Here is a 22315-nt window from a genome sequence, read left to right as displayed (position 1 = left end):
ATAGTTTGCTTCTAGTTGTTTTCAAGAGAAACATGGAAACGTCTTAGGAATTCAGGAGCTCCAAAGAGCCCAGAATTTGCCTGGGATTGATAAGTGTCCTTCTGGTCAGGAGAACTGCCTGCTCACTCTGTCCCTTTCCTGCAGAACAAAATGTAAACCAGTTATTTACTGAGCACCAGCAGTACACACTGGGAAAAGTGTATGATCTGAGAGTTTTGATATAAAATTGTTTTATGAGTTTTTTCACTTCGTAGATACAACCAGGATATTCTCAGTATAATCAGATCTTACATTATAAATGTAGGAAAACTCTAGGCCCTTCCAAGTACCATCAGATGTTTTCACCATGTGCTTTTCATTTGTTTTTATAAAGGAAGAAACAGCAGTTGAAACTTGCTCATAGAACATCCTCTCTTTGCCTTACCTTATCTTTTTTTTTAAGCATAACAACATACAAAAGCGAACATTCTTACCATATGATCATTCCGTTCTTTGTATATGATCAGTAACTCACAATATCATCACATCGTTGTATATTCATCACCATAATCATTTCTTAGAACATTCACATCAATTCAGACAAAGAAATAAAAGGAAAAAAGAAAAAAAAAACTCATACATACCATACCCCTTACCCTCATTCTCATTGATTGCTAGTATTTCATCTACCCAATATATTTTAACCTTTGTTTCCCCTATTTTTTTCTACACCCCTTATCACTCCCTTTCATTGATCACTAGCATTTCAATCTACTAAATTTATTTTAACATTTGCTCTGCCTATTATTTATTTATTTTTAATCCATATGTTTTCCTCATCCGTCCATACTACAGATAAAAGAAGCATCAGACACAAGGTTCTCACAATCACACAGCCACATTGTGAAAGCTATGTCATTATACAATCATCTTCAAGAAACATGGCTACTTCTCCAGCCAACACAACAAGCAAACTTACCACCTACCCCTGTCTACATGGGACATGACTCCCAGGGTTGTGGACCTTCCTGGCAACGTGGGACAGAAATCCTAGAATGAGCTGAGACTCAGCATCAAGGGATTGAGAAAAACCCTGGAAGGAGCTGAGACTCAGCATCAAGGAATTGAAAAAACCTTCTCGACCAAAAGGGGGAAGAGTGAAATGAGACAAAGTGTCAATGGCTGAGAGATTCCAGAGTCGAGAGGTTATCCTGGCGGTTGTTCTTACGCATTAAGTAGATATCACCTTGTTATTCAAGATGTAATGGAGAGGCTGGAAGGAACTGTCTGAAAATGTAGAGCTGTATTCCAGTAGCCATGTTTCTTAATAATGATTGAATAATGATACAGCTTTCACAATGTGACTGTGTGATTGTGAAAACCTTGTGTCTGATGCTCCTTTTATCTACCCTGTCAACAGACGAGTAGAACACATGGAATAAAAATAAATAATAGGGGGAACAAATGTTAAAATAAATTTAGTTTGAAATGCTAGTGATCAATGAAAGCGAGGGGTAAGGGGTATGGTATGTTTAATTTTTTTTTTCTGTTGTCTTTTTATTTCTTTTTCTGAATTGATGCAAATGTTCTAAGAAATGATGAATATCCAACCAAGTGATGATATTGTGTATTACTGATTATATATGTAGAACGAAATGATCACATGTTAATGTTTTAGTTCATTTGTTAAATTTTTTTAATTAATAAATAAATAAATTTAAAAAAACACCAAAAACAAAACAAAACAAAAAGAAACATGGCTACTGGAACACAGCTCTGCATTTTCAGGCACTTCTTTCCAGCCTCTCCAATATATCTTAACTAAAAAGGTGATATCTTTATTAAGCATAAGAATAACCTTCAGGATAACCTCTTGACTCTGAAATCACTCAGCCATTGACACTTTATTTCATCTCATTTCTCTCTTCCCCGTTTTGGTCTAGAAGATTTTCTCGATCCCAACATGGGATTTCTGTCCCATGTTGCCAGGAAGGTTCACACCCCTGGGAGTCGTGTCCAGTATAGAGAGGGGGAGGGCGGTGAGTTTGCTTGTCGTGTTGACTGAGAGAGAGAGGCCACATCTGAGTAACAAAAGAGGTTCTCTGGGGGTGACTCATCTTATTTTATGTGTGTACAAAGATGTCACCAACCAACCCACTGTCTAAGGAACAATAGGCTTTTATGGTGATCATCTGAAGAAGGCAATGTTCCAGGCTAGGTGGATTTTTCTAGGTGATTGAAGTTTATTTTAATTTCAAAAATGAGAATAGTCATAAATTGTGTTTCTTTGCCATAGCAAGCAGAGTACAGTAAACATAATTTAACTTTTTCTTGGTGCCTGAGGTCTTTGTTATAAATATCAGGTACTGATCCATGCTATAACATTGGGATAGATGTGTTTACCCTGTTTGTCCCTGGGCCAACTGACTCCAGATTGCTCTACTTTCTAGTGGTTCAGCTCTCATTTGGGATCATTTTTGCCCTTGTTATCAGCTTTCTCTTCTTCTCAATTAGCAGCATCCTCTCCCCTCCTTGTCAGTGATTTTTACTGCTCCGGTGTCAGTAACTTGGGAAAAACATGAAGTGAAACAAGTCTTGTTCTGTTTGTGCAGAGTCAATGATAACTCTTAATTTTTAGTGGGAGAGTAAAGAATCTAGGTTTTCTGCTGCTTAGGGGCTACACTGTGAGTGTCAGGCATTTCCCCAACTCCTGGTTGGCATTTTTAACTTATATATCTATAAATTGGAGGTAGGGTGCACCTTAGACTCTTGTTTCCTAGTTTTATAGGTAGAAGAATTGATACATAGAGGATGGGTGACTGAGTCAGCAAGTGTGGGCTGGAGCTGTGAGCAGAGGTGGGTCCCTGCATCTGAGTCCCATTGGGTCATGGAATGCTGCTGCATTTTTTTCTGGTGGTGGTGATGGAAAATTTAATTCATGTTATCCAGGCAAAACCCTGACCATGCAGCAGGGTTTCCTCCCTCTGCTGAGAAAATGGGCCCATTCAAGCTAGTGAACTTAATCATGAAACTGACTTACCTTCTCTGTGACCCAACATACCAGGCTTTTTTTCGGGGTCACTATTCTAATTGATGAATTAAAAACATACGATACTCATAGCCACTAAAAAATTTTCTTCTCTCATGTCATTTGTCCCGGTTTCTCTTCTCTCATTAATTTGAATTAAAATCCTTCCCTACGTCCCTTTGGGGGAAAGTTCCACGTCATAATGTTTAGTTTTATTCCACTAATGAGGAACTTCCATCTCGGTGTAGTAAACTCCCCTATAAAGAATAGTTAATAAGGTTATGATCAACTTCTACATGTTTGTAGGTTTTCTCATTACTTTTTTCTGTAGTGGTTGCTGTCTGGCTCAGTTATTGGTATTAATAATTAATCTTTGCCCCAAAATGACTGATTAAGTCCATTTCTTCTATTTTTGTTTCATTTGATAATTTTTCATAACTTTATGGAAAAACATTCTCAGATCTGGTTAACTGCTAACATTGAACTTTTATCAGGGCATTACTCAAATCATCTAAATACATTATGTATTTTTTTTATAGCCAAAAAAAATCCCAAATTAGGCTAAAAATAACCCCAGCCCAGACTTCTCTTTGGATTATTAACCCACATGGTTACAAATCCCATCCATTCTTTAACCTGATACAGGTTTGTAAATTCTGTGCCAGCAGTTCTCCATTGTCCATGCTAATGAAAGAGGGACCTAGCTGATACTCTAAAGCATCAAACTATTTTTAGAATTTGTTTTACAATTTTGGAATATAAATGAAATATCTTATTATGGGGAGTTGCCCTGATTTCATAAAAATTCTGATTTGTGGATTTTTTTTTTTGCATGGGCAGTCTTCAGGAGTCGGACTCAGGCAGGAGGGAATTCTGCCATTTGAGCCATCATTGCCCACCCTGATTGTGGAAATTTTAAACACAACAGAAAGTAGAGCAGGTCTAATGGTCAAGTTCCTGAGCTGAAGGGAATTTGAGCCATCTCTGAGTAGTCCTAGCAACTGCGAGGACCCCAACATGACCATTTTTGGTTAGGAGAAATCTTAATAAATAAGAGTGATTGGCAGCGGTTCCTGCTCATGTTACAGTTTTAGAACAGGCATTACCTGACACTGGTGTTTGGAAATTGCTCATCTAAAGTACTTTGAAATGCTCTGAGTATATGTGCCACTTGTTTGCTAACCCTCCTGCCTATTTTTTATTTTTTTAAGGAAACAAACAATACAAAACCCCTCCTCTATTTTTAAGTGGCTAATATTGGGCTAGATTTTTTTATAAGTTAGATCTAATTTGATTAAACTATGTACATTATTACAGATTACATTCACAGCTAAATGCTGTTTTTAGGCTAGCACAGAAACTTGCTTTACCTGACCAAAAGAGAAATCACTACATATATTTCAATTACTTTGAAAAGTTTCTTGCATAGACTAAGTTTGGCTGTGTTTTATGTGTTCATTTGTATGACAGTATTACTTTCATTCTGTGGCATCTAGTCACCATTGTATCCCCAAGTTCAGTGATTGAACCCAGGTCTCTGGCATGGCAGGCGAGAACTCTGCCTGCTCAGAGCCACTGTGGCTCCCCCAAGTTCTTGATAAATTCTTTTTGACTGATTTCAATGGTAGATGCTTTTCTGACGTGTCATCCAAAGTTGTAGTTCTCAGCACTTTCTCTCCCTGTCCATTTGAATTCTTTTGCAATCCCACATGCCTTAAAATGTTATTTCTTTTAATAGAGAACAGTAACATTTCTTTTCTGTGATGGCCATTCTATTTAACGGTGGAAGTATGTTACTCTTAAATAATTTACTTAACCTGTTAATCAATAACAGAAGGGAAGAAACCCAACTCTTGGATGATTCATTTAGTAAGATGACATGTTTTATATTTTTTTATATGCTGCACGGTAGAAGTAAAGGCAAGGTGTTTTCTCAAAGTCTAAATAGATTTTGGAATAAAGAAAGGAAAACCAGTTTTGCTTTAAAGAGGAAAATTTGTGAGTCATTCTGAGACTGCTTATGTAGAGGAATCTCAGTGATAAATGGAGACATAAAGGGGAACTGAGAGTATAAGCTATTGATTTATTTCTTGGTTATTTTTATTTATTCACCAGTATTTGTGGAGAAAATAAAAAAAAAACTTCCATAATTTGTAAGAAGAAGCGTGTTGAAAAGGCAACATGTTTTAAAAAAACAGCTGATATATAATCAGGAAAATTTAGCTTTTCAAGTAAATGCTACAGTAATTTATATCACATTGACTCCAGCGTTGTGTATAATTTCAGTTTTGCTAACTTGTTTGGGCTCTCCAACCACTACTTTCCAAACAGTTGAACATAATTAATGTGTTACTTCTTCATCGCAGGTACCTCATCTGTAAAATGGAGATACCATTCACATCCAAAAGTGTGAAAGGGGAAATCACCAAGCAAAAACAGTTGCAAATACTCTAAATATGAACCTGCACTATGAATATACTTTCTTAACCAAAAGGTGCGAGCATAAAATGCTTTCACAGGCTCTTGAGTAAGATGGGATTCCAGGGCATTTAAAACAAGCACCAACCCTCACGGAGACCTTTTGGCTCTGTTTAGACCAAATTCTGAATGACAATCTCTGTTTCCTGTATCATAGCTTTTCCTGACAGGTTGTGCAAGTCAGGACTTTTGATCTTCATATTTGTACAGCTTGTGAGTTAGGTGAATTATTTCCCCTAAACAGAACTTTTCGCAAACACAAGTGTCCAGATGGCCTCTCTCAGCCTCCCTGGCTAGGCACCCGGTCAATATGTTTCTTATCAGTTTCATCAAAATTTCTCCCTTAGTTTCTCTTAGCCTATTGCTCAAAGTGGTTGAGGAGGCCCGATTAGTTTGATCCCAGCTGGGACTTTTGAATGGGAAGTAGGCAAGGCTGCCAGATGAGATCATGAGCCTGATCTAGTGTTTATCTGGTGAATGTGTTTATAGCTGCTTGTTCTTGACTTGAAGAGTTCTCAGGCAGCCGTTTGACGTCACTGGGTTGGGGACCAAGTCTCTGCCAATTTGGAGCCACCACGATGGAGGTCTCTTGGGCATCTTCTAGTTTTCTACTGTGAATGTATTTGGGGGGTTTGGCAAATAGTTCCATCCAACAGGGCTCCCAAAGAAATTTGAAATAGGCTCTGCACAAAAGTCACAGCACCGAGCGTGACTCATACTCCAAATATGATCTTTTTAAAAAAGAAAAAATAGTTCTGGTTAACAAATGCCCAGTGTGTTTTTGGTAAATATCTAAGTTCTGTCCTCTGGCCAGATTTTCTTTTTGTTGTGCTCTGCTCTATGATAGAAAGTTCTCTACATTTTGGGGTTGTTATAAATTGTCCCTGGGAAAGTGCATCCCATTATTTAAATGTTCTTCTGAAAAAAAAATAATCAACTGTAGATGCATTTTACTGGGGGTAATTTGTTAAATTCCTGATTAAAATCTTTCCCTGAAGAAGAGTAAGTAAGGACATTTAAATCTATCAGGTGTTCACATAGGAAATAGAACTTCAGTAAAAGAAATACTAAGTGAGTCTGAAGAAGAAAAGGTAACCTGAAATGTTCTGGTTATCCTTACCCCAGGGAAATAAACAGGAAGAAAACCACAGGCTCACTCATAAACTTTTTTTTTTTAAACTATTTTTTATTAATTAGAAAAAATTAACAAACAAAACATTTAGATATCATTCCATTCTACATATACAATCAGTAATTCTTAATATCATCACATAATTGCATATTCATCATTTCTTAGTACATTTGCATTGATTTAGAAAAAGAAATAAAAAGGCAACGGAAAAAGAAATAAAATGATAATAGAGAAAAAAAAAAGACTATACATACCATACCCCTTACCCCTCGCTTTCATTTACCACTAGCATTTCAAACTGAATTTATTTTAACATTTGTTCCCCCTATTATTGATTTTTATTCCATATGTTCTACTCTTCTGTTGATATAGTAGCTAAAAGGAGCATCAGACATAAGGTTTTCACATTCACAGAGTCTCATTGTGAAAGCTATATCATTGTTCAATCATCATCAAGAAACATGGCTACTGGAACACAGCACTACATTTTCAGGCAATTCCCTCCAGGCTCTCCACTATATCTTGAACAACAAGGTGGCATCTACTTAATGCATAAGAATAACCTCCAGGATAACCTCTCGACTCTGTTTGGATTCTCTCAGCCATTGACACTTTGTCCCATTTTACTCTTCCCCCTTTTGGTGGAGAAGGTTCTCTCAATCCCTTGATGTTAATTCTCAGCTCATTCTAGGGTTTTTCTCAGTCCCTTGATGCTGAGTCTCAACTCATTCCAGGATCTCTGTCCCACGTTGCCAGGAAGGTCCACACCCCTGGGAGTCATGTCCCACGCAGAGAGGGGGAGGGTGGTGAGACTGCCTGTCATGTTGGCTGGAGAGAGGGGCCACATCTGAGCAACAAAAGAGGCTCTCTTGGGGGTGACTCTTAGGCCTAATTTTAAGTAGACTTGACCTATCCTTTGTGGGGTTAAGTTTCATGTGAACAAAGCCTGGGGGCTCAGCCTATAGCTTTGGTTGTCCACACTGCTTGTGAGAGTATCAAGAATTCAACTTGGGGAAGTTGAATTTCTCCCCACTCTCACCATTCCCCGAAGGGGGCTTGTAAATACTTTTCCAGTCACTGATCAAATCATTCTGGGATTTATCGGGGGATCGCTCTGGCCATAAACTTTTTTATAATTCGAATGGCAAGAATAAATGGAAATCTCAAATTTGCTCAGCTCTCCTCTAGGTAAAACAGGTCATTGAATGGCTGTAGCTATGTGAAAGTGCCCTCACACTTTTCATTGTGCCTTTTTCTCAGGATCTACTCATTTAAAGCTATTTAGACTGCCTTTAAAATTTTCTGTCTCCTACTGACCTTGCCCTTTCTCCATGGTACCTTAGGTATTTCAGAAATGCTGAGAATGTCATTCTGCTGTCATTATAATAGTGGAAAATATAGTTAGTGTTGGTGGAACTTGAAGTGCAAAGAGTAAGTTATTTACCGGGATTCCTTTTGCTTCGATACCAAGCCAGCTTTAGAACCAATCAAGTCTTGACTCCAGACCAGCCATATAACTGGTTGTGCTGCAGCACAGCACATACTGGTACCTTGAATCATGTCTTTTTACTTTTTAGTGAAACATCATTCCATCCTGATGGCTAGGGGCTACAGTGCTCCCTCCCACATGTCAGCTTAATGTGTCTGATAACCTATGTGGATTTGAGCTTTTGAACCACAAAACTGAAACTCTTTGTCTTACTCTAATTGGAATGCATTAGGACATTTAAATGCCTTGGGGATGGGGCTGGGGAACTTAACCTCCTTAAAATGGAAGAGGGTTTTTTCTTTTCTGGGGAGCATGGGCCTGGAATTGAGCCTGGGTCTCCCGCATGGCAGGTGAGCATTCTACCACCGAACCACTGAACACCCCTAAAAAGGGAGTTTTGATAAGTCATTTGTCAATTATTGTGCTGTTTGCTCTGCAGTATTCACAATGGGGTATTTTCTTTCCTTGTGTTTAAATGCAAGCTTTTTCTTGGCTGTTTTAATAGGTATATTTAATAATTATTATATGGAAGCATTAAAAAATTTTTTTTCAAATGACAGAACTATAAAGTTGAGGATTTTTTTCTATGTAAGATAAGTAAGGTGGAAAAACGAATTAGAGTAAATGTTTCTAGAATATGAAAATACAGCTATCTGGTGGATTATAAATATGGGAATAGGAGGAACAAAAAATAAAATTCAGACTTGTAATCAGCATGAGAAGGTGAAGGTATATGTATTAGACTGACCAATCTAGAAACTTAGAAGTAATAATAATTGAATCAGATTCAGATTCTAATTGAAACTGTCTAAAAAGGCTACTATTTCTAAAAAGTTCACAAGAAGTATATTTTTAAGACTAAAAATTCTCTTCTAAAAACGTAGTGTTAAGTTTTAGTAGAGAATATTTTGAAAAATTCAGTGGTGCTTTGAGAAGCTTAGACACTGCATAAAAGGATGTAAGATTCTTTTTATATATCCCATTGTGGACCAAGTTAACTTTGAAGATTAGTATCTTCTAATTGAAAAATGAAAACAATTTCCCCAAAAGTGCAGTTAGGTAGAAATTCCTAATGTAAACTGGTGTGACCAATGATTGTATTTTGAATAGTTTTATCCACTTTGTCCTTTGTTTATCTTACACAAGACATCAATCATAAGTAAATGAGTGAATAAATACACAGAGAACTTAAAGAGTAGATTTAGAAACTGAAAATAAGTTTAGGTGGAAAGGAAATCGCATCATGTTCTAAAGTAGAAAGTTAGTTTATAAAAAAGGAACAAAGACAGGCAAAAAAAGGGAACAAAAACAGGCAAAGTATAAAAGTGTTGTTTCTACACATACTTTCAAAAATAGAAATAAAAAATAGAGCCCCATGTAAAATATTACAATATAATTTCTCATAGAATTTTTGGTATTTTTTTAGAAGGCAAATGCAATGCTAAGTGCAAATAAAAGAACATTAAATAGAAGGCAGAAAAGATTACTCAAGGTTGACACATTATGGATACAGCTCAATGAAGAAAGCAAACAACCAGGTTATAAAAGAGAATCTGGCTAACTGTTTACACATCTTAGAATGCTAAATAAATGAGTAACAAAACTAATGGAGGAAAGGCTTTCAGACTTAGGGATGTCTTAGGTCACTAGAAGGAAGATGTTGATTTTTCCACCCCTTTACCGTGACTCTTGATTTATCTCTAAGGGTGTTTACCGAACTCTAAAAGTTCACCTAAAACAATCCTAAAAATGAATTTTAGTTGACTGATATTTAAAATGTCCTGTGTCTTTGATGTTTGGGGGCCATTTTATTTATTTGTGCATAACAGTAAATGTTAGTGAGGGAGCTCATATCTGGAAAAATGTATGAAGGCTCTAAAATGAAGCCAAGAGGAGTGAGAGGAGCTTAACCAGCTATCATGTCTTGGAGCTTTCTAAAAGACAGGGCAGTAAAGATGTCAGCAAAAGGCAGACCTGGATTAGCTAGCTGTAGGCTCTCCCACTTATTGACTGATGTGGGAATCTTCTGAGCCTCAGTTTTCATCCTCATAATATTCTATGGAATATCTTCCTCAAAAGATAAGATCAAATCAGATGAGATTAAATATGCCCAACACCACTTAACGCTCAGTGACAATAACCTTCACCGAAAACTGGTTTGTATTCCCTACTTCCCCTTTCATACAACAAACTGGTGTGAAAATAATTTCTGTGAAATCTCAAATTCCATTGGGTTCAGAGTGCTTCTGAATACTGACTTATGTTTTAATGTAATTAATGGTAGGTTGATCCGTTCCTTTCTTCGGAACACTTCAGTGAAATACAGTGCATTGTCATCCTCAGTATTTTCCAACCTACAGAATATAGTTAGCCAGACAAGCACACCTTTATCCCTCGTGTTTTTTCATGCTGATCGTGCACGTGTCCTTGCCCATTTCTAACAAATTCCAGATTCCAGTTGAACCTCTGTCAAAACAAAGAAGCCCCCATCCATGCAGTATACACTGTTTTAGGTTCCTGTCTCAGAGGTTTTGTAAAGCCCAGCCCCTTTTGTACAGTGGGAGAAATTGGGCCCCAGCCCTGCCCCACCACCAGTCGGTGGCCTTGTGATGACACACAGAGTAGAGGGAGAGCCCCGATTTAACTTGCTCAGAGGCGATTTAACTTGCTTAGAGGCGAGGAACGGATCCACCCACTTTGTTTTGGCTCCCCATGCAGCACAGGAAGTGCTTTGCAGTGAACTCCCAAAGTTTGAACTTGACTGTTTACATTCTGTCATCTAACTTGTGCTTAAGCCCCAGATTCTTGGTTGGAAAGTGCTTGCAAGCCATTTGAATGTCTGTGCGAGGGTTTTACAATCATGTTTAAGAATCAAATCCTATGCACTTTCTTCACTAATGCAGTTTTCCTTCACTGGCCAGAGAACAGATCCTTCCCCCACACTCCTGCCTCACCTCTCCCCTCCACCCCCCCCCCCCCACACACACACACAGGCTGACTTATCTGTAATGGTGTTAATAAATGACTGTGAGGACCAGCGGATGATTCATTAGCATAGCTGATACTCATTTTTATTCTCAGTAATGTTGAGGATGCAAGGTTGATGACTTCTAAAAATACATTTTTTAATGTAATACAGCTTTTTCAGCCTGTAAGGTTTTATATGTATATATTTTTTTGTTGAGAAGTCTTCATACACATACAGTCCATCCGTAGTATTCAATTAATGACTCACAATGTCATCACATAATTGTGTATTCATCATCATGATCATTTTTAGAACATTTACATCACTCCAAAAAAAAAAAGAAATTGAAAGAAAACTCCTAGAAGTTTTATCCTGTTGTGCAGCTTGAAAATGTGGAACTAGAATGTGCAGTTTTCTTCTTCCTCTTGGTATTTAACTTCATTAAGATGACCTGACTTGATCATGTGCCCTGCGTGGAAAGCTTCAGCGGGTCCTGTGGAGGTAGGGAAAGGGGTTTCATTGCTGAAATCATGGAGAGCAGAAACAGGGCTATAAAAATATACTTGGAGGCCTGTTATGGTCTGTGTCTAATCTTTAAATGGAAATCTTTTTCAAAATAGTTTTGGAAAGTTTAGGTAACTGTCTTTTTTCAATTGTAGAGTTTGTTTATATTAGCACTGGTTTTCTCTCCTCCCTCTGCCTCTATTTTTTTCCCTACCAGTCACTAATAAAAGCTCAAAGTAAACTTCAGAATGAGCTTTACAGCATATACAGAAAGTTAAGATGGGTCCTCAAATGACCTAACAAGCACTTAAGGTGAAGCTGCAAGAAGAATGTTTAAATGCATTTTCTGAGCTTGCCTACCTCACATGTAGACTTATTATTCATATGCTTTTCAACATAGACATCCTTAGTTTTTATAATTCTGAGACTATACTGTATATAATTCAACATATCTTGGAGTTCATGTAGCCCTTTCTCACACACACACACACTCACGAATATATGTATGCATGCCTATTATTTTATTTTACATCAGAACAACCCTGCATGCATATAATGTGTGTTGTTTGCAGATACAGGTCAGTTTCCCCTTTTCAATAATTAGGGTAATATATAAATATATATATATATATATTTATATATAATTAGTCTTGTTCCTTAAAGAGCTGGTGCCATCCTTAAAATCCTTGTCTTGGGCGGGCCGCGGTGGCTCAGCGGGCAAAGTGCTTGCCTGCTATGCTGGAGGACCTCGGTTCGATTCCCGGCCCCAGCCCATGTAACAAAAACGGAGAAACAGAATACAATAAAACAAGAAAATGTTTAAAAAATGTTTCCCTTTCTTCCTTCCTTCCTTCCTTCTATCCTTCCTTCCTTCTCTCTGTCTTTCCTTTAAAAAAAAAAAAAAAAAAATCCTTGTCTTGACACCGGTAGCATTGTGATATTTAAAGGACCTGTATAGACATCTGTTAATGATTTCATGGATATGGAATTAATAAGTATTTAGAACCTCATCCCGTTCTAATTGATTCTTAGGTTTTCTATGTTGCAAAAGCTGCATGAGCACACACGCACCCTTTATGAATGAGCGAACCCGATGCTCTCAATTTGCTATCTCTAGAGAAGGAGATTTTAGTTGTTTTTAGATTTTTGTAGTTGTGATACATAAAGAATTGTGAATTTGCATACAAACACCCTTGCTTTTTCATCAGATGCCCCCTTTGAGCAAAGATATCTTTTCTAGATTGAACTGGTTTGGTAATGTAGACCATGGCTAAGACTGATGTGATTTCCTTTGTGACTTCTATTACTTTGTTTTATTTTATCATTAGTGCCAAATTCACTAATTAAGTCCCTGATCTGGGCTTTACAGAGATGAACCACATCACCCAAAACTCAATTTCGTGGTTATATTGGCTGGGCATCATTTATCCCCTACATTGCTTTAGGCCATGACTTTCTTTTCTGAAATTTTTGTTCTGACAGTGATAAGAATTCACTTAATTACAGGGAGGTACTTGAGGTTGACCCTGTTTGTTGATTTTTCTAAACAAGTGGAAGTGATTGCCAAAATTTTGAGATTTTTCCAGAATGCCACAGGCCAACATTAAGCAGACGTGGACTATCAAAATTTGCTTGTAGTTTTGCTCCATATCACCCCAAGGTCTTCTCAGAGTAAAAAACTTAACTCAGTAAAAACCTTTGCCTAGGTTCTGCTTAATTTTTAGCTTGCATTGTGAATGCCATTTGCCCCCATGCCTTCATTCAGCAGGTGGCAGGAGTAAAGCGAGGTCATGCACCTACTACCCTTTTTCTTCTAAAAGGGAGGAAATGGGGCACTTACCAGTGCATTTCTTGTCCTAGCATTGCAACAGCCAGGCAGCGTGAGGACTTTCGGTGGTAGAGACTGCTGACAGCTCCAGCTAGTCTCAGTATTTGTGTGTTTAGACCTCTAAGATGCCTTTGTCCCTACCATAGCAGTTGGCCTCTGGTTACCTTCAAACTCCTCAGGGTAAAAATGTTAACATCAGGATTCAGGAGTAAAATGGTGAATCTGCACTCTGGCCTGCATTTCTTCCCTCATGATATTAAATACTGCTTTTAGTGGCTCACTGGCCAGGCCTGGATTGGAAACGGGGCTTCTTAACATCTTCAGGGCACACGTTCTTCAATCATCCTTTCCAGGAAAGTTTGAGAACATAGTGGCAAAGGTTCAAACAACCGTGCCCTCTCAACCCCTGGGAAAATAAACTCTGCTTAGCTCTGATTCTGTTGACATGTTGAAGAGTTAGTTTATGACTTCTTCAAAGGCCCTGTCATGACTTTATAGTCATCCTATACAAAGCAGATTCTCCTGGGGCATGATTGTGTATATAGGGGTGGCTGGCTGGGAGAAAAGTAAGTGTGCTTTAGTGGGAAAGAAATAAATTTAGCTGGGGTGGGTGGTCAAGCCAAACTGAGACCCAGATACCTCCAAAGTACGTCCTCATTCTCCTAAAAGTGGATTGAGTCTCTGCAATCACCGCCCGTCCCCCAAGAGCCACTCTGAGTGTGTGAACCAACAGAAATGGAGCCGGAGATGCAGGGACACACATTAGCTCCCTATGAGGGCGATGAAATCATGCAGAACAAAAGAATCCTGAAACAACATGGCTTCAGATTAGACAACCGTTCAGGTATCCTGCTGCTTCCTCTCTCTCCAGTTGCGGAAATCTCTGAGCCAAGTACGAGTGTCATCCTTCACTTTTTTTTTTTTTTCCCATCCTTCACTTTTACAAGTGGTAGAAGCAGTTCCCAGAAAGGCCAAAGGAGAAGAAACCTCTCTCAGTGCATGTTTAGGAAAAGTAGCTCCATACCTAACAAGCACTGGGGCACAGGGATTAGTGTGGATAGCGTATGGCAGTCATCAGTCTAACCATTTACTGGATGAACTCATTTCATCTTCACAATGGGCCTGAGGACGAATGAGCCACTATTGTTCCCAGTTGATTGTCAGGATACTGAGGCAGAGAGAGCTTAAATGACACACCCACAGTCAATGTAGAGATAGTTTGTATTTGAATCCGGGAAGTCAGATTTCGACTCCAAAGCGCACATTTCTAATTCCTGTTGTTGGGGGGAGGTTCCACTCAAAATCCCCTTGAAATGGGATGTCTCTCGTGGACTTAGAAGATGGTGTTAACATCCTATAATCAACTACAGCTGATGATGCCCGATGCATCCATACCTTGTAAGTGTCACCATAGGAGTCTGGCTTAGTGGTTAGAGCCCACGAGTTTACTTAATACAGTAAGTTCATGTGAATAAAAGTGAAATCATGCATAAAATGAATTTTCAGAAGTTGGTGTAGTTGCTAGGAAATAGTAAGTTCTTTTATTCCACGCTCAAGTTGGCTAGTAAGGAATTGAGGTTGGATTTCTCTACCATTGCCAAGCTGATTCCATAATAACACTCACAGACCTGAGTTTTTTACAAAATATTATCAGAGGACAGATTACATAGGCTTGGAATCAAGGATGAACCTCGGAGGAATATTCTTTACCACATATGGAAACGTATTCCTTTCTGTCCCAAAACCCCCCAAAGCAGTATAAAATTTCATTGTGTTTTATTGGATATTTGATTTAAAATCAGAATTATATAGATTTTCTTTTTTTTTTTTTTTTAAAGTTCAAGAGGTTAAAAGCAGGAAGGGGATACAAGATGTCTAGAAACCTAATGTTTACTGCAAGACTATTAAAGAAGGCGATGGAACAAAGTATTGAGGAATTGGGCCTGGAATCATGGCCCAACTTCAGGGAACTCTTGGAAAGGAATCTTCTTTCTTCAAATATAATCCAGATACATTTCCTATGGGAGAGAGAGGGACATACATTTTTCAAATGACTCTGTAAAAAGGACAATGAGTAGTAAATTAGATTGCTCTAAAAGGTAAATCCAGGGCAAGTGCTTTGAGGTAGTTGGATTAAGAAAGAGAACAAAACATAATTGGATGAAGGCGGTTTCTCAATGGGCAGTGACCCAGAAGGCGGGCGGTTGGATTAACAGGCCTGATTCGGCTAGCAGTGCCCTTATTTAGGAAAAGTATGAAATACAGCTGACATCTGACGATTCTTCCCCTCCCTGGTTCATTCCTTGTTGGAACCTGCATCTACCTAAATTTCAGAACAGTGGAGTTTGAACAACTTCCATTGTTATCTGAAAATAATGTAGCCTTTGTAAAATAAAGAACTTCAGAACTGTAATACATGCACACACAGAGTAATCAGAAAAGGGAATTCTAATTTGTATTTTTTGTCAAGGGTTACCTGGGATATAAACAGATTACTTGGCTTGTCGAGATTTTAATTTCTTTGCCTATATTGGGTAGGCTTTGGGCATTGTGAATGAGACCACTTTTATTTTGAATAGGACTGTCCTGCTCATTGTAGGATTTCAAACTCCTTGGCTCCTGTGCCCTAAATGCAGGGATTGTCTTTGGTCATTGTGCCACCCTCATGCGTGTCCACATTCCCCTAAGGAGTTGGGTGGTGGGTGGGGGGTGAGGGGAGTTCCCCAAAATTGAGCAGTACTAAAATTTTGTGAATTCCATGCTTTATAATCCTCCACTACAAGCTTCTACTACTTAACATCAGAGAACCTCATTCATTCTCTTCCAGCTCTTGCTTCTATGAACTTTACTCATAGATGATTTTGATTTGAAAAGATGTATGGACATCACACGTTTTCACTTGCAAAACAATAATATGATACGTGGTAGGAACTTCTATTCATTCTTTTCCAGAAACAGCATTGAGTTGGAAGAAAGTTTTGAAATTATGGCACTGATTTTTGCATATCCTAGGTTTCTCCCTCCTTTCCTCCAATAGTCAAATCATCTTTTCTTTTCTATGTATCACCTGCAGCTCTTCTTTGAGCCCAGTCAACTCCACTGCAATAGTGATACAGTGTTTTCATTTGCCTGTCATTGACTGAGTCCTTTTAAGGCTCCAGCTGAGTGTAACAATTCTTTTCCAGGCTACTGGGAAAACCTTTGCATATCCCTTTCCTAGAATCTGTCTTCTAATCTGACTGAATGTTTTATGCTGCCTGTAGAAGAGAAAGTTGACAGTACTCAGAAAACTAAATATAATTTAGTCCCCATGACAATTCAGATAATCTCTAAAGTATCTGTTGATCTCCTAGTTTCTAATGGAAATGACACGTCTACCACTAGCAGTTTTCAGAAAACAGTTTCTGTTTCTGACTTGTGTTGTTAACTTCTAAAAGATAAAAGACAATTCTTTCAACTTCATACCCTTTTATATTATCAAGAGATTTGAAATATCCCCAGGATATTTCTTTTCTTGTGGCCAAAATGCTCTTTGAGAAGAGAAGGCTTTTATTCTTAGGGATGGTTACAAAATATAACAGCATAGAGATGTGTAACTCAAAACCACAATGAAATACTACTTCACACCTACCAGAATGGCTACAATTGTAAAAGACAGACAATGACAAGTGTTGGTGAGGATGCAGGGAAATCCTCATCCATTGCTGATGGGATTGTAAAATGGCCCGATCACTTTGGAAAACAGTTTGGCAATTCTTCAGAAATGTTAAACAAAGTTACCATAAGACCTGGCAATTCCATTCCTGCATATGTACCCAAGACAATTCAAAACATATGGCCACATAAAAACTTGTTCGTGGATATCCGCATTTGGAAATAATCCAAATGTCTTTTACCCGATGAAAGTATAGAGAAAATGTGATATATCTATACAATGAACTGTTAGTCAGCAATTAAAAAATGAAGTTCTCGTAGCTGTAACCTGGATGGACCTTAAAAATGTTATTCTGGATAAAAGAAGCCATTCACATGCACACAAATATTGTATGGTTCACTTATATGAAACATCCAGCATAAATAGGCAGATATCTAGATTTGTGATTGCCAGGGAAGGAGAAATGGGGAGTGACTGTTAATGGTACAGGGTTTCTTTTGGGGTTGGGGAAAATGTTCTAAAAGTAGACATTAATGATGATTACAAAACTCTGTGAATGTACTGAAAGCCGTTGAATTGTACACTTTCCAATGATGGATTTTATGGTATGTTAATTATTTCTCAAGACTTCTTAAAAGTATCTTTAACAGCATTTGATTTTCAGCAACTTTTAAATGGAAACATTGATTTTTTCAGTTAAATCAACATTAAAGAGGTTAAATAGAAATTTAGGCCATAAATAAGAAGAAAGCGTTGTTTGGTCACTTAGCAAGAAAGGACCCAAATGCATTTCTGTGAATGAATATAAAAAATCCTTTGAACATAGAGTAGTATAGTTAAGCCACTGCCACCCAGCTTCTGAAAATCTTGTTTCTATCCTCCCCACATACCATGGAACTGGGAATCTTTTGAGTGTGAGCTATGTAGGACTAGGTATTAGCAGTTATTCTCTTGGCTGATTTATTAGTTTATTCTGGTTGGCTGTAGGACAGAAACTAATGTTGGAGCACTAAATTTCTTAACAAAGTCAAGAAGATGCTGAGAAATCCAAATAGTTATTTACTATGGCTTAACTGAGTCATGTTCTCCAGGCTTTAGAATCTAGTTGCCTTATGAAACCCCTACACCATCAGCTGAGTATGCCATTTTCTGAGTATAATTTATACTTTAATTATTCCTGAGAATGATTGCTTCTGCCTTCCCCATGGGTATCATTTCGTGTACCATTGTTTACAGAAATCAGCAGTGTTGACTTAATGCTTCTGTTCAAGTCTTGGTGATTCCTAAAGAGAAAGGAAATCACTTCACCACATGATCACCCAGCCCTATTACACTAACTGTAATTTTTGATGTGTTGTAGGACAACAGTCACTTACTTTCAAAAAGAAAAACTTTAAACAGGGTCATAAAAATATCAAAAGTTCTCATGTAGACTCTGTCAGCGATAGGAAGGGTTAACAGTGGGTAGACCAGCTACCAATGCGTAGAGCTGTGAGTCGTGAAGGGTCCAACAGCAAGTTAGGAAGCAACTTTGGAAATTACTCGGGTCTCAATGCCTAGGAAGATCTGAAGAGACAGATGACAGCCCTGGCCTTCAGAGGATCTGGGCTTTGGAACCAAAAATCAACCTAAGGAGAAGTTGGAGTGTAGATAACACAAGATCCAGGTACTGAGATTAGATTATAAGGTCAGAGAGGGGGTCAGTAGTGTAATTGTCCTTTACTTGAGCAGCTTTCCTCTACTTTAAATTATTCTTTCTTGGATGCAAGATGGAGACTTCATTAACCTCATCTGTACAAGATTTTCAAGGTGGTAGAAGAGCTGAGCAGATGATTGCAAAAGAAAATGGGTGGTCATACCCTGAGAAATTATTTTGTCGTATATATAGTTTCTGGTGTTAAATTATTCTCATTCTGTGCTTGCTTTGGTGGCACACATACTAAAATTGGAGCAATACAGAGAAGATTATCATGCCCCTGCACAAGGATGACACACAAATTCTTGAAGCGTTTCAAATTTTAAGAAAAAAGATTATTCTCATTCTGTAAGTAGAAAGGCAGAAAGAATTGGATAAAAGTTTGGTCTCTACAATGTACCTAAAGCAAAAAGCATTTTCCCTTTCAGCATAGACTCCTAGCCAAACAGGGACTCTGGGCCCGCACATTCCTTCAAGCAAAGGTAGGTGTTCAATCAGAATTAGGCTTGGAGAAAGGCACAAGGAAGGCATTTATTAGAGTCAGCTAGGAAAAATTAAGTTGGATGTTTGGAAATTGCTACTATTTTACTATTTTTGTCCTATCCCAAAAAATGGTGCTTTCAGCTGGTTCAGTACATATGACTTAAATCCATACAATCACTGGATCAGAATGTGTGAAACTCTGGGAGATTCTGATCAGAAATGACCTTTGCTTTTGAAGAAATGAGTGACTTCTGGCTATCTTCCAAAGAACAGCAGAGTCCATTGACAGTGCAATAAATTGTAGGGATGGTCAGTGTTCTAGTTTGCTAGCTGCCAGAATGAAATATACCAGAAACAGAATGGCTTTTAAAAAAGAAAATTTAATAAGTTGCTAGTTTACAGTTCTAAGGTTGAGGAAATGTCCTAGTTAAAGCAAGTCTATAGAAATGTCCAATCTAAGGCATCCATGGAAAGATACCTTGATTCAAGAAGGCCAATGAAGTTCAGGGTTTCTCTCTCAAGTGGAAAGGCACATTGTGAACATAGAGTTTCTCTCTCATCTGGAAAGGCACATGGTGAACACAGTCAGGGTTCCTCTCTCTCATCTGGAAGCACACATGGCGAACACGGCATCATCTGCTAGCTTCTTCTTGTGGCTTCCTGTTTTATGAAGCTCCCCAGGAGGCATTTTCCTTCTTCATCTCCAAAGATTGCTGGCTGGTGGACTCTGCTTCTCATGGCCATGTCATTCTGCTCTGCACTCTCTGAATCTCTCTTTCTCCAAAATGTTTCCTCTTTATAGGACTTCAGAAACTAATCAAGTCCCACCCAAATGGGTGGAGATATACTGTCACCTAATCCAGTTTAACAACCACTCTTGATTTGGTTACATCTCCAGGGAGGTAATCTAATTATACACAGTACTGAATTGGGATTATTCTGCTTTTATGAAATGGGATTTTGATTAAAACATGGCTTTTCTAGGGTCCATACATCCTTTCAAACCAGCACAGTCAATAAAGGGGTAATTTCATATGGTTCACCCTAAAACAGCTTCCTCAAAAATTTGAACTTGCCCATATTACAAAGGTCTCAGCCCAGGACTCATAAGGAAAAGCTAAGCAGCAGGCCCAACTCAGCCCTGAGAATGTTCTCCCCTCCTCCTGGCTTAAGGCAAGAATTTACCAGACCCTTTACAGCAGCATTTATTACAATTATCTTTACCTTTTTTTTTTTTTTTAATTTTTTATTTAATTAAAAAAAATTACAAGAAAGAAACACAAACATTCCCAACACATACACTCAGCAATTCACAATATCATCACATAGTTGCATGTTCATCATCATGATCATTTCCCAGAACATTTGCATCAATTCAGAAAAAGAAATAAAAAGACAACAGAAAAATAAAACAAAAACAGGAAAAAAAATTTACATACCATACTCCTTACCACTCCCTTTCATTGATCACTAGCATTTCAAACTAAATTTATTTTAACATTTCTTCCCCCTATTATTTATTTTTATTCCATATGTTCTACTCATCTGTTGACAACGTAGATAAAAGGAGCATCAGACACAAGGTTTTCACAATCACACAGTCACATTCTGAAAGCTATACAATCATCATCAAGAAACATGGCTACTGGAACACAACTCTACATTTTCAGGCAGTTCCTTCCAGCCTCTCCATTACATCTTGGATAACAAGGTGATATCTACTTAATGCGTAAGAATAACCTCCAGAATAACCTCTCGACTCTGAAATCTCTCAGCCATTGACACTTTGTCTCATTTTCTTCCCCCTTTTGGTTAAGAAGGTTCTCTCAATCCCTTGATGCTGAATCTCAGCTCATTCTGGGATTTCTGTCCCACGTTGCCAGGAAGATCCACACCCCTGGGAGTCATGTCCCATGTAGACAGGGGGAGGGTGGTGAGTTTGCTTGCTGTATTGGCTGGAGAGAGAGGCCACATCTAAATAACAAGAGAGGTTCTCTTGGGGGTGACTCTTAGGCCTAATTTTAAGCAGGCTTGACCTATCCCCTGTGGGCATTTTCAGTGTTTCCCCAAAAAGTCTTTTAGATTCAGTTTGTTCACTTAAGGACCACATATTGCCACATATTGCATATGAAAGTAGGCCTTTAAGTATCTTTTTTTTTTGACTTTTGATCATTCAATTCTACATATATAATCAGTAATTCCCAATATCATCACATAGTTGCATATTCATCATCATGATCATTTCTTAGAACATTTGCATCTATTCAGAAAAAGAAAACAAAAAAATTCATAGATACCATACCCCTTACCCCTCCCTATCACTGATCACCAGCATTTCACTCTAAATTTATTTTAACGTTTGTTCCCCCTATTATTCATCTTCATTCCGTATGTTTTACTCATCTGCTGATAAGGTAGATAAAAGGAGCATCAGACACAAGCTTTTCACAATCACACAGTCACATTGTGACAGCTGTATCATTACTCAATCATCTTCAAGAAACATGGCTACTGGAACACAGCTCCACATTTTCAGGCAGTTCCCTCCAGCCCCTCCACTACATCTTGACTACCAAGGTGATATCTATTTAATGGGTAAGAATAACCTCCAGGATAACTTCTCAACTCTGTTTGGAATCTCTCAGCCATTAACACTTTATTTTATCTCACTTCTATCTTCCCCCTTTTGGTCGAGAAGGTTTTCTCAATCCTCTGATGCTGAGTCTCAACTCATTCTAGGGTTTTTTTCAATCCCTTGATGCTGAGTCCCAGCTCACTCCAGGATTTCTGTCCCACATTGCCAGGAAGGTCCACACCCCTGGGAGTCATGTCCCACATAGACTGGGGGAGGGTGGTGAGTTTGCTTGTTGTGTTGGCTGAGAGAGAGAGGTCACATCTGAGCAACAAGAGAGGTTCTCTTGGGGGTGACTGTTAGGCCTAATTTTGAGGGGGTTAAGTTTCATGTGAACACACCCCAAGATTGGGGGCTCAGCCTATAGCTTTGGTTGTCCGCACTGTTTGTGAGAATATCAAGAATTCAACCTGGGGAAGTTGTTAAATATCTTTTCATCATTC

General features: G+C 38.3%; 1 protein-coding gene and 1 non-coding gene across 5 annotated transcripts in view; both read left to right on the top strand.

Annotated features, from left to right (window-relative positions):
* The window catches only part of RBPMS (RNA binding protein, mRNA processing factor), a 188378-nt gene that overhangs the window by 91619 nt on the left and 74444 nt on the right, over positions 1 to 22315 (top strand). The gene's annotated exons all lie outside the window — the stretch shown is intronic.
* On the top strand, positions 18977 to 19082 carry LOC143670085 (U6 spliceosomal RNA). The gene has a single exon (XR_013169266.1). It is a non-coding gene; the product is annotated as a U6 spliceosomal RNA (small nuclear RNA).

This window comes from Tamandua tetradactyla, chromosome 26 (assembly GCF_023851605.1).
Source record: "Tamandua tetradactyla isolate mTamTet1 chromosome 26, mTamTet1.pri, whole genome shotgun sequence".
NCBI lineage: Eukaryota > Metazoa > Chordata > Mammalia > Pilosa > Myrmecophagidae > Tamandua > Tamandua tetradactyla.
This window is presented reverse-complemented; position numbering and strand designations above follow the sequence as displayed.